General features: G+C 44.6%; 1 pseudogene; it reads left to right on the forward strand.

The window, feature by feature from the left end:
- The first annotated feature begins 562 nt into the window (after positions 1–562).
- On the forward strand, positions 563–1103 carry LOC118239539 (annotated as a pseudogene).
- Positions 1104–13312: the final 12209 nt, after the last annotated feature.

A 13312-nucleotide genomic window follows, 5' to 3' on the forward strand; every position in this document is an offset into this window, starting at 1 on the left:
AATCCAATGTTGTTTGAAAGGTTACATTGGAGTTGTCAGATTGTGTGGTCTGATATTTACCTAGCCTCCTAACAGTCAGCCAGCATCTGTTCTTTTGTTTCATCAGGATTTAAGACATAATAGTGTACAAACATGGTGATTTGTTGCTCAAATATAGTATCTTCAGCTCCTTTTAACAACTCATAACTGGCTGCCAAGGCCAGGACATTCATCCGGGAGAGCCATTGATTGTTTGTGTGATCTAATTATATTGAGTCATAAGCTATCAGTGAGAGGCTCTTTCCTAGGAACGGCCAGGGACTCCAGCAGCTGCCTCTTGTTAATGCAGACGCTGCCTAAATGCCTTTTATAGGGCAAGAGTGGACATTTATTGATCTTAAAGTGGTTTGATGTTCCATGATCCAGATTAGGCAGTCAAGATCTGTTCCTAATTAGAGCCTTTGTTACAAGCCTGCAATTCTGTGCCGGCATTCTGTAACAGCCCACCACCCACAGCAGTTTTAGCTAGTTACCGGTGGGTCTTAGGCTCTTGAACACCGGAATTGCCTGTTTTCAGATAGCGTCTAGGCTGAACCTTGCTGTGACTGACACCACAGGTAAGCCACCAGTCCTTACACATTTGTGCTTCAGGCAAATACTTTATTTCCAAGTTCCAGGGCACTTCTTTCCATTTGTATTAAAATAAAAATATATGATTGCCTTTCTGCTGGGTACCGGCTGGTTGCCGTCAAAATGGGCAAGTTCATGAAACCCAGAAAGTGTTGCTTGTCATGGCTGGATGATACTCTGGACAAAGTCATCAATATGAAGGACATTGATGATGACACCTCAGACCACCTTTACAGCCATGCCCTGGTGACTGCTATCCCCAACTGGTGACAGTTACCATGGGAGGAAGAAAACTGCTAAGAGATCAAAGATCAAGTCCTTTGTGAAAGTTTATAACTAGGTACTCTGTGGACATCCCCTTGGACAAAACTGTTGTCAACAAGGATGTCTTTAGAGACCCAGCCCTGAAACGTAAGGCAAGGAGGGAAGCCAAGGTCAAGTTTGAGGAATGAAGCAAGATAAGGAAGAACAAATGGTTTTTCCAGAAGGTTCACTTTTTTTTAAAAAAAATTCTCTTTTTTATTAATTCTTATTTTATGTGCATTGGTGTTTTGCCATGGGTGTAGGGATCCCTAGGAACTGGAGTTAGTTACAGACAGCTGTGAGCTGTCATGTGGGTGCTGGGAATTGAACCAGGGTCCTCTGGAAGAGCAGTCAGTGCCCTTAACTGCTGAGCCATCTCTCCAGCCCTAGAAGGTTCACTTTTAAGTGTATTTTTGTTTCTGTCATTAAAACTTTTTAAAAAACCCTATTTATATATATGTATATTTGTATATATATATATGTATGTATAGGTTTTAAGAGGTATTTGTTATATCCAAACTATTTCTAGGAGACAAAAAAGTTGTCTTTAGAGGAGGTCAGAAGTTCTAGGTTGGGTTGGAAATATATTAAGATATACTTGACAGCTGGGTGGGGTGGCACATACCTTCTATCATAAATCATGAGCAAAGACAGGAGTGACTTGAGTTTTGAGGGGGCTTAGGCTGTGTAACAAGATGCCATCCCCCCAAAAAATCAAACCAAACTAAATAAAACACAAACAAAAATCCAAAACAGCACAAAAGATAAACTCCTGAACCATATGACTGATGCATATAAAGTGTAGACATCAATGCTTTCTAGTATATTACATTAGTTTTTAAGATTATGATAAAAAGTTTACATATAACAAAATTATCCATTTTACCCTTTCAAAATGTAAGATTGAGTGGCATTAATTAAAGTCATGATATCGTGCAAACATGTCTTCAGTAGTCAAAACTTTTTCATATACTCTGTAAGTGATTATTATGTGGTATTATGAAGTGTTTTACTTCCAAAAATTATGTACTGACACTAGTTTTTTGTATGCAAAAATTATTTTAAAAGAACATAGCAGGTTTAGAAAACATGGTAGCATATCTGAGGTCTCACAGCTCATATTTCATAGCAGTAAACAACAAGTTTATTATAAAACAAATTCTTACAGAGAATCAACTTTTGGCCATACTTCTAGGCACTCAGTGGGATGTCTGGCATCATCTAAGGCCCCCATTTTATATGTTACATAACCAGCTCTTGCAGCAAGGTGGATGCCTGAATTAAGGAAGCCTGTCATTAGCAGGCCTCCCAACCTAAGGGATTCAGAGCCAATCATCAAGAGATGTTTTGTTCCCTGACAGAAAGTGGGGTTTGCATGGCAACCTCCAGCATGGGCTTAGTCACCTCTGGTTTGGAATATCTCTTAAATGTCCCAGGAACCTGTTGGGTTTAGTAGTAGAGGATAGGACTTTGCATCCCCGTGTCCTTGCTCCAGTTTATCCAAAACCACGCAGAAGACTCTCAGGGACATTCTCCGTGTCTAGTCTATTTCTAAGAAAATCTCTTTGGTTGCCTCTCCAAACCCAAGTTTCCACTTAGGATATTATGCACAGGTGTAATTAGTTGTTTTTACTCCTCACTCTTTTGCTCTATGTTCTTTTGGAATGGCCTGCCACCCAGCTCCTGATGAATCACAGGAAGGTTTATCATTTCTTAACCTCTGAGCCATCTCTGCAACCCCCACCACCACCACCACCACCCCCCCCAAGGACTATTACTGGTGTCCAGCCTTAGCTTGGCTTGTTTCTAGCCAGCTTTTCTTAACTTATCCCATCTACCTTTTGCCTCTGGGCTTTTTCCTTTTCTTACTAGTGTATATCTTTCACTCTTAACTCCATGGCTGGCTGGGCGGCTGGGCGGCTGGGCGGCTGGGCGGCTGGCCCCTGGTGGCCTCCATTTCTTCTCTCGATCCTTCCTCTCTTGTTCCTTGATCTTTTTCCTCCCAGACTTCTCCTCCTATTTATTCTTTCTGCCTACCAGCCCCACCCATCCTTTCTCCTGCCTTGCTATTCACCATTCAGCTCTTGATTAGACCATCAGGTATTTTAGACAGGCAAAGTAACACAGCTTCACAGAGTTAAGCAAACGGCAGCATAAGTAAAAACACCACATCTTTACATCATTAAACAAATGTCCCCCAGCATAAACAAAAGTAGCACACCTTAAAATAATATTTTACAACACACAGGCATGAACCTTTTATGTATAGGATGAATTCATAGTTACACATTACAAGGTCCAAAATTAGGGTATGTCAAGTGTTATCCTTGTTAAATGGATCCAGGTTGTTTTTTTCCCCAGCACTCATTTAGTTCTTAACTTATAAACATGGGTATTTGGAACCCAAAAGTTGCCATCACAGAATAATATGAAACTTTTTTTTTTGAGACAGGGTTTCTCTGTGTAGCCCTGACTGTCTTGGAACTTCCTAAGTAGACCAGGTTGGCCTTGAACTCATAGAGATCCACCTGCCTCTGCCTCCTGAGTGCTGGGATTAAATGTGTACACCACTTGCCCCAGCCAGTATAAAATGTTTTACTGCCTTGACAAATTATGAGTTCCTCTGCACACTAGTGTAAGCTCTAGAGGGAGATGGTCTCAGGTGCATGATCCATGTGGTACCTCCCCAGTGGGCTGGTGGTTGCTTGGTTTAGATGTGCCATTCGGGGAAGGCAGATGAGAGGGACTACATTCAGCTGTGTTTCTCTCTGCCACCTAGACCGATCACAGACTTTGAAATTGATGGCGATTGTAGTTATCCCTCATTCACGGAGGACATATAGTTCTCCCCTCTTTATACTTAGCCTGGCATCAATTACACCTTCAGTTATGTAACTGGCTATAGCTCATATTTTTTTCTCCCTTCCAGGTCCAATAAACTGGAAACTGCATGAACCCAGCTTCCTGACTCATCATGGTGTCTCTAGCACCAAGCCAGGCTCCTGGTTTATTGAAGGATTGGATGCCCAAACACAACAGCTCATTCTATACACGAGGAAGTGGAAGTCAAAGAAATGGGCTTTTAAGAGAAATAGCTGGGGTGAGAAGGGAGGCTATTCCACCCTGGCGCAGGCAGTGTTCATTCTGTGTTCCTGTTTCTTCTCTGGATTGGTTAAAAGTCTCGTCTAGGGGTTGGAAAAGAGAGCTCAGTAGGTGAAAGCACTGTCTGCTCTTCTAGAAGACACAGACTGGGTTCCCAGCACCCACACAGCAGCTTTTGATTTTCTGTCACCCAAGTTCCAGGGGACCTGATGCCCCCTGCTGGCCTCCACAGGCTCTGCACACACATGGTGAATATAAACATGCAGGCAGAATGCCCACACCCATGAAATAAAAATAAATACATTTAAAAAAAATCTTGGCGCCTAGTCCAACCCCTTAATTTTATAAACAAGGGAGTGAGGCCTAGAAAGAATGACATACACAAGGTCACCAAGAGAGGCCCATCAAAGCTCAGCCTGGTACCTAGTCTCCTGCCTCCTAGCCAAGCTCCTTCTTTGAAAAAGCCTAGAAAAAACAAAGCTGCACAGGCCTCTTGCCAAGTGCCTGCAGGAGGTCACACAGCCAAGAGGCTCTCAGAGTTCCTTTCTATTCTTAGCCTGAACTCTTAGTGACTCTGCTCCTCAGCCCTTTCTTCCTTTTCCCTTTGCACTTGTTTGCTGTGGATGTGACTTGTGTCTTAATAAGTGGGGCTACGTGTAGGAAACAGGCTTCAGCCAGTCCCGCTGCAGAGGCCCCAGAAAGAATAAATGTGAGACAAGGAGGCCTGAGAAAATAATTGGCTTCCTTTCCTCTCACGTGACCAAGAGCTGCTCTTTCTGTCGCCGGTCACAACTGCCAACAAAGAGGGTGGGGTCACCAGAAGGTAGTTGCAAGGAGGACTGGCTGCTGTGTTCACCACTGAAGCCTCGTTTTGATACAGACAAAACCAATTCTTCCCAGAGTGAACACCTGCTTTAATTTTGCTGCTCAAGTCTTTGACCAGTGACCTCCTAAACATGAATGAAGAGCCCATTTCTGGCAGAGTTCTCACTTCTTAAAACCAACTTCTTTATCTGTTCAAACGCTTGCTCTGTCCAAACACAGGGCCAAAAGGAATTTAAGCTGCCTCCAATAACTAAAAAGGACAACCACCAAGACAGGAAGGAAGATGACACCAGTGTACAAAATGACCAACGAGAATAGTTCTATCACATTCATATGAGGCAAAGGATGCTCGGGGCAAGAAGCCAAGGGAAAGTCATTAGCAATTTGAACTGGGTCTTGTGTATTTGATGGTTATTGCTGTGTCACATGTTACCCTACACTGGGTACCACTGTCTATTACTACATAACAAATTATTTTAATATATGCAGCATCAGACAACAGACATGTATTATCCAGCTTTTTCTGTGGTCAAGGACCAGTTGTAAGAACTGGATGCCTCTGGTCCAGAGTGTCTTGTGGGGTTGAGCTGAGCTCTCAGCCTAAAAGCGAACTATGGTTGAGGGAATCCAATGTCAATTTCGGTGAAATGCTGCTTTGTAGGCCTTGGTCCTGGACACAGGCCTCCGTATAGGATGGCTCTAAACCTCTCTTAGGGCAAGAGAAACAGTTGAATGATCAGGATAGAATCCCTGGACCTCCGCCTATCTCATCTCAGGAGTACAACCTACCACTATGACTCTCCAGATACTCCCCAACTTATAGGTTCATCTTCGTGGTGGCATTGAGAGCACATACACACAACCATTGGGTTACATGAGATCTTATATGTTCATGTGTTACATGGACATCTGGTCATTAAATGCATTGTGTGTTGGATTATTTAACCGATCTGTAGGCAAACATAATTGTTCTGAGAGTTATGACATTGAGTAGGATGGGTGTTTTCAATGCATTTCAGCTTCATGCTGTTCCCAATTTGTAGTGAGTTTATCTCTGTAGACCAAGGAACCACCTGGTCAATCCTTGCATGGGAACGTGAATACTGAGAGGCAATGGTCATTGGGGGGCTGCCATAGAGACTATACCACATCTTGCTGGATGGCTCAGATTTAAATACACACATAGATTACAGACAGATTTGAACGGGCTGTTCTTTTGTAATGAAGCAACTGAGGTTTTCTTTTTCCAGTGTACCATGGCTGTCCTCTCGCTGTGTGCTCACACAGCCTCTTCTCTGTGAACGTATGTCCCCTGTGTATCTACCTTCTTCTAAGAACACATGTTGTTAGATCAGGGTCCCAACCTTATAGCCTTACTTTATCTACCTCTTCAAAGGCACTATCTTGAAATACCGTCACACTGAGTGAGACTCAGGGCTTAAAGATGTGAGTTTTCCTGTAGACACCAATCAGACCCCAACAGCAGCTTCCGAGTGAGCATCCCACTCTCTCTTTCATTATCCCACAAGGATGTGATCATTTCCATTGCTGCAGATGGGGTCATTACTGCTTCTTTTCATTAATGACATTGTACTTGGATTTCCTCCTTTTTTGTTTACTTTTGAGATGTATTTTAATCACAACATCTCAATCTCCCTTTCCTTTCCTCCCTACAAACTCTCCCATAGACCGCTCCCTGCTCTCCTTCAAAGTCATGGGCTCCTTTTTCAGCAGTTGCTATTGTGTGCATGCATGTGTTTGTATAAACACAAATATTCCCAAATGTAACCTGGTGAGTCCCTATAATGATATAATGTTACTTGCATGTTTTCACAGCTGACTGTTCCATACTAGACAACCAACTGGTGTACTCTCTTCCTTGGGGATAGCCACATCTCCAGCTGTGTGTAAGGCTAGGACTAGGATTCTCTCTCTCTCTCTCTCCCTCTCTCTCTCTCTCTCTCTCTTTCTCTCTCACACACACACACACACACACACACACACACAGAGAGAGAGAGAGAGAGAGAGAGAGAGAGAGAGAGAGAGAGAGAGAACAAAGTCCTTCATATCATGATGGTGTAGGGCTATTCCATAGCTTTTAAGAGCAGAGGTAGGTTGTCTACCTCTAGAGATGGGGACAATAGACCAGGCAGGTTCCCAGGCCTTCCAAGCTTCTGGCCTTTTATGCTCAATCTTGGCATTACCTGCCCTTGGCTCGTTGAGATCCACCCCAGCACCCGGGCTTCCTGTGATTCTAAAAGCCCACTTCTTTCTCTTCTCTATCAAAACTTAGCAAGCCTCACAGTTTCTTCTATTTGATTTTCAAAGCTACAAGTATCTGGCTAGGCCAACTGTCAATGAGCCCTGTGGATGGCTGTCTGTCAATGAGCCCTGTGGATAGTTGTCTGTCAATGAGATATGTGGATTGGTCAATGAACATATTACTTAAACAGATTAACAATGTATGGCATTTCAAAGCTAAGACTATATTCCCTTGGCATGCAACACCTAACATATTCTAACTGTAACAAAAATTGCATAAGTGTCTCTTTCCAAACAATGGAAGAGAATCTGGGGCTAGCTTGGGATCACACCACAGGGTAGCTGAAGTGGGACTTGAACCTGTGAGCCTGTTGTTGTGCTGATTCATTTTCGCTCCTTGCAGGGCTAGGGATTGACTTTGGGGGCTCTGAGCATGCCAGGCAAGCACTGTTCCTCTGAACTACGTGCCTAGGCCTTGCTTTTCAACACAGAGTCTCACTGTATAGTTCAGGCTAGCCTTGAGCTTGCTAAACCTTGCACTCCTGCCCTAGTTTGCTTCTCTATTGTTGAGATGAACAACATGGTCAAAAGCAAATTGGGGGAGCAAAGGGTTTATTTGGCTTATACTTCAACACTACAGTCAATCATTAAGGGACATCAAGTCAAGGTAGGAACTCAGATAGGAACCTGAGGCAGGATCTGAAGGAGAGTTCATGGAGGAATACTGTTTCCTGGCTTGCTTCCCATGGCTTGCTCAGTTTGCTTTTCTTTTAAAAAACGTTTTAAATTAAAATAGAGTTATGTCAGCCGGGCGTTGGTGGCACATGCCTTTAATCCCAGCACTCGGGAGGCAGAGGCAGGCGGATCTGAGAGGTGAGTTCGAGACCAGCCTGGTCTACAAGAGCGAGTTCCAGGACAGCCTCGAAAGCCACAGAGAAACCCTGTCTCAAAAAAAAAAAAAAAAAAAAAAAAAAAACAACAACAACAAACAAAAAGAGTTTTGTCAACCCCCCATTTCTTCTCTACAGCCCCTCAAGTTGATAGTGTGTGTGTGTGTGTGTGTGTGCGCGCGCACGCGCACATGCACGTGTGCAACCTGCTGAGCCTGATTTTGTTGTTTGTGCTGTGTGTGATGGTTTCAAGGCTGACCCACTCTGCACTGGACAACCAATAAAGGATCTCATCCCTGGGAAAAGCTAACACCCCTTTCCCAGTAGTCAACAGCTGCTCGTAGTTCTTTGTCTAAGACTGAGAGCCTGTGAAATTTCCTCCCTTTCGTGTTAACATGTTCATTGATATTTCCATTGTTCCAGATTTGTTTATATAGTCATTTGAGGAGAGACTGCTTCACAGCAGACTTCCTGGTATTCTGACTCCGGTAACCCTTCCCCCTCTTCCACAATGTTCCTTAGGCCATAGGTGCAGGAGCTGTGATGTAGATGTATCCATTGGGGCTGACCTCCCCGTGATCTGCCCATCTCTGCATTGTGTTCAGTTGTGGTTTTCTGTGATGGTCTCCATCTTCTGTAGAGAGAAGCTTCTTCGATGGAGCGGTGACTACACTTATCTGTGGGCATAAGGATAAGGTTCTCATGGGTCTGAAGCATGGGTCCTTCACATGGCTGTGCCCACGGCAACCACACACATTCTCTCAGGGCTTCACTTGCTCTTTACACATGTACTCAAGGCATCTTTGGTCCCCCCATTCCTGGGTGCTCAAAAACACTGTGCAGCACCCAAATGTGGGCACCAGCTACAGTCACCACTCTTCGTGACACTTACGGTTCTAACTTTAAATGAATAGTTTTATAGTTACACATCTACATAATTTCAAAGGACGTCATTCCTGCGACGTTCCTTGAAGTGAAGAGCATGGCTGGTGAAACAGCTCAGTGGGTACAGGTGCTTGCTATGCAAAGTGTGAAAACCTCAGTCTGACCCTCCTGACCACAAAAAGGTGGAAGAGAACCCACTTCAAATACCATCTTCTTACCCTACACAGCTGCCATGGCAGGCAAGTGCTCTTAACCACTGAGCCAGGTCTCCGGCCCTCTCCACCTTCACTTTTGAGACAGGGTTTCCCACTAAATTTGCCAAGGGGCTGGCTTGTTAACTGGCTGGCTGTGAAAGTCCCTGAAATTCTTCTGTCTCCACACCTTTGGCTCCGGGATTACAGGCACATATTTTCACAGCCGGCTTTCGGTAATGTTAAGTCAGGCTTCTGGGGCAGGCGCTTTACCAGCTGAGCCATCTCCTCAGCCTGTGGTGAGATTTGGACAATGAAATGTTTGTTGCTGTGAAGCAGTGTAGGAACTAGAATGGCTTCTCCTCTCCGACATGTTTTTGTTGTGATTATCTTGCTTTTCCATGCATTTGTTTTCAGGGTCTTATCAGCAGTCCTTCCTACCATCTGATGTCTGCCCGTTATTTTGATCTCCTTCCCGTGTGTTGCTCTTAGGATGTGTCTTGAAGCCTGTGCTCCTACTCCGAGGACCTGCTGTGTGGCTGCCATGGTGAAATCTCCTGCCAGCATCCCCAGGGGAATTCCTCTGCCTCCTTCCTGTGATGGGTGTCTGCTTCCCGGACCACATGTCTTCTTATTCTGTGTGCTCTCCCCTTCCTTCTCCTGGATGTCATGCATACTGTAGGAGCTTGCTGAGAGGACACTCAGGGGGACACTGTCCTTCAAAGTCTTGCCTATCTAAAGGTATCTAATGCTCAGTTACAAGTACAGTTCCAGGTGAGAAGCCATCCTGCCTGAGAATAGCTCAGCCATTATCTTCCAGCACAGATATGGTCTTGGAGCCTCCAGAGCTGCTATTGAGGAGGCCAAGCCATTCTGATCCCTGACTGTGTGTGTGACCTGGCAGGATTTCCTTGTCTCAGCATGAGGAAACATCACCGTGAGATGCCTGTCATGTGAGTGTCCCTTTCAGACTGAAAAACTCATGTCCTTTGGCTCTGGGATGTTTTCTTCAATTTTTTCATTTCCTTTGTTGTGCCTCTAAAATTCCTGTTATCTGACATTAGTATGAATTTTGCATCTGTTCATTCCTAGTTCTGTCCCTGCTTGACTTTCTAGGAAATCTCCTTATTTTGTCCTCTAAATAGGTGTTCTGTATGGTCTAGATGATGATATATAACAGCTCTACTTTTAGTTTCAAATGAGTTTATTAAGCATATGGAAAACAAAAGCAAAAGAATAAACAGCAAATAGCACATAGACAGAAGCAGTAGATGGCCAGCAAAGTAGCATAAAGTCAGGTGTTTATTGCTAGGTCTCAAAGAAACCTGTGACAAATTGGTACCAAGGGTGCCTACTAACATACCAAAGTGGACACTGGACACCAGACCCTCAGCATAGCAAGTACCAGATACAGAATTCTCTTGGCTGGCATGTCCTGTTCCCTACCCTAACCCTCTTCAGCCCTGAGCTTCCCTTGCCTTCCCCCAGCTCCTCTGATTCCTATATAACCCAGTCATTTTGGCTGTGTCCCCTTGGTTCTTGGCCCTTCTCTCATTCTTGATTCCTCTTTTGGCCTCCTCTCTTCCTCTCTCATTCTCCCCACTTCTCTCGCCTCTCATGCCCCAGTTCAGTCTGGACTCTTCCAGTTGCCCCTGTGTGTACTCTCCCTCTTATCTACAACAAAGCCATTCTCCCCAGCGATACCTAGGAATGGTCATGTCCTTGTTGTTCTTTCACTTGTAACAATGAGCAGATAATATAGAGCAAAGACAGCATCATCAAACCCAGGCTTCCAGTATCCAACAGAAACTAATACGGACAGCTACACTAAGCCAATCAACTGGGGTTCACAACTGAGAGTTTTCTCCTTGGATGAGTTTCTGACTTCCAGTCCCATTGTAGACATTTTTATGTAACTGGAGGTTTCCTGTCCTGACTGCCTGGTCCTAAACAACCTGCTCAGAGGCTGAATATGAATTATAAATGCTCAGCCAATAGCTCAGGCTTATTAATAATTAGCTCTTACTTTTAAGTCTACCCATTTCTATTAATCCATGTATTGCCACGTGGTTCCTGTCTTTACTTGTCCTCTAGCATTTTGCTTCCCTAGTGGCTGGCTCGTCTCTCCTGATTCTGCCCTTCTTCATCTGAGTCCTCAGATTGATTGTCCTGCCTAACTGTATCCTGTTCAACATAGGCTAAACATCTTTTTTATTAACCAATGAGAGTAAATACATATTCACAGTGTACAGAAGGATTATCCAACAGCATTTTTACACATGAAATAAACAACAGTAACCTCTAGAAATGATTTACCTTACTTCTAGCTCTTCTAAAGGATGTGATGTCTCTACCCCTCTTTACTGTTCCTGTCTCCTACATCAGGCCTCTCCCCAAAATGTGTTTTGTCTTATGCCCAACGCAGACCCAGTACACACCTGAAATAGAGGGATTCCCTGAGCCCTAGATCCAAACTCACTATTTTACAAGAGTTCAGCAATATTTCACAGGCAGGTCAAACAGAAGCCCCATCTGTAGGAATCCCCAACAGGCAGGCAGGGGGCCTCATGGTGTCTACAAGTCTTTGGTGGCCAGGACACCCTTGAGTCCATGGGCTCTGGTACAGAAAGGGATTCAGGGTCCCTAACTGTCACCTGAGTTCACAGGATCAGAATACAAGCTCCCTAAGGGCCTGTCCTCACTGTCCCCTCAGGACTTGTTTTCCCTCCATGCCCCTCCCCCACTTCTCATCAAGCTGCTTCCTGCACCAGCACCCAGTTTTGCTTGTGCTATCTGTGTCTGCTTCTAACAGCTGGCCCCAGCCTGGCAGCCCCTAGCTCAGGGGATTATCCAATTATCCCATTAGCCCAGCATGCCCTTCCTTCCTCTGAGCTCTTAGCTCTCCCTTTCCCAGGGCATCTCATAGCCTCCTTACTATTTCCTTAGCCAGTCCTGAAGCTGAGTCAATCCCCAGTCATAGGGACACAAACTCATCTATCTGCTTCACTGTGCAAGGAAGGAACGGTCCTCTCAAAACCAGAGTCACGTGACCAGTTAATGGCTGAGGAGGGTAACACCTAGACCTCTTGACATCATGGCTGTGCCTTCTGCTTTCTCTCCACGTGAGTGACATGTCTCATCAAGTGCTCCTTAGGGCAGCCCCTTGGATGGAGGAGACACTAACATTACTAAATGAGCCAAGAACCACAGAAGAGCTGCAGAACTATGGGTGTTGTAGGCATCATGACAGTGACTGAAGTGAAGCCATAAGAAAAGCACTCACAGGACCTAACGATAGAGGGACTGGCAGCTTCTATATCAGCAACAACTCATAATGCTGAAACCAGGAGTTGGGGAAGAGGCAGACACACGACGTATCCCAGTTAGCTCACTGCCTACTTGTCGTCAGAAAAGGAGTGTTTGCACCAATCGCAGTAGGCTTTTATTCAAAGAAAGGGCTATGTTTAAGCCAATCACTGTTATTTGCCCCTTTTGCACCAGTCACAAGGGTCCTGCTAGTCCACCAGGGGAAATGAACTTCTGTTCAGGGTGGAAAAGGCTTCTGGACATGTCTAGTCACTGGGACTTGAGATGACAAAAGGTACAGTTTCGTCAAGCCCTCTGGGCTGGCATATGGGGACATCTGGTTGGCTGATTGGACCTTGCACAAGGCAGCCAGGACCCCAGGGAAATACAGCTGTCAACTGGGGAGTCAAACCACCCTCCCCTTCAATATCTTTGCTCATTTTAAGGATAAAAGACTTCTCTATAAGTGATTTATAACAGTGCTTTGTAAAAACAGGACTCGCATTCTTCCTGATCTTTTGGTTTCTGGAATGTGTGTTGTTGAGGTGCAGCTCTGTGGCAGGCCACCTGTGCTTTTGCTTTTACCATTCATTGATTGATTTCTTTCATTTTTTATTTTATTAAGACTTGTTTTAGGGGCTGTAACTCAGTTGGAAGACGTAGCTTACCTGGAATGTAGGAAGCCCCTGGTTCAATCCCAGCACCATAAAGATTTCTTGTTGCATACGAACTACTTTGGGGGGGGGTTGCTGTTTTGTTGTTTGTGCAGTATAATTTGGCCAATGTAACTCTACCACAGACACCAACAGTTAAGTTGCTGGGCAAGTGTTACGATAAATCTTTCTGCCAAAAGCCACAGAGCCCCACCACCATGTATGAGCTTTACGCCAGCTGCCCACCTGAGTTAGGTCCAAATGAATACACAGAGAGACTTGTATT

Source organism: Cricetulus griseus (assembly GCF_003668045.3).
Source record: "Cricetulus griseus strain 17A/GY chromosome 1 unlocalized genomic scaffold, alternate assembly CriGri-PICRH-1.0 chr1_0, whole genome shotgun sequence".
NCBI classification, from domain to species: domain Eukaryota; kingdom Metazoa; phylum Chordata; class Mammalia; order Rodentia; family Cricetidae; genus Cricetulus; species Cricetulus griseus.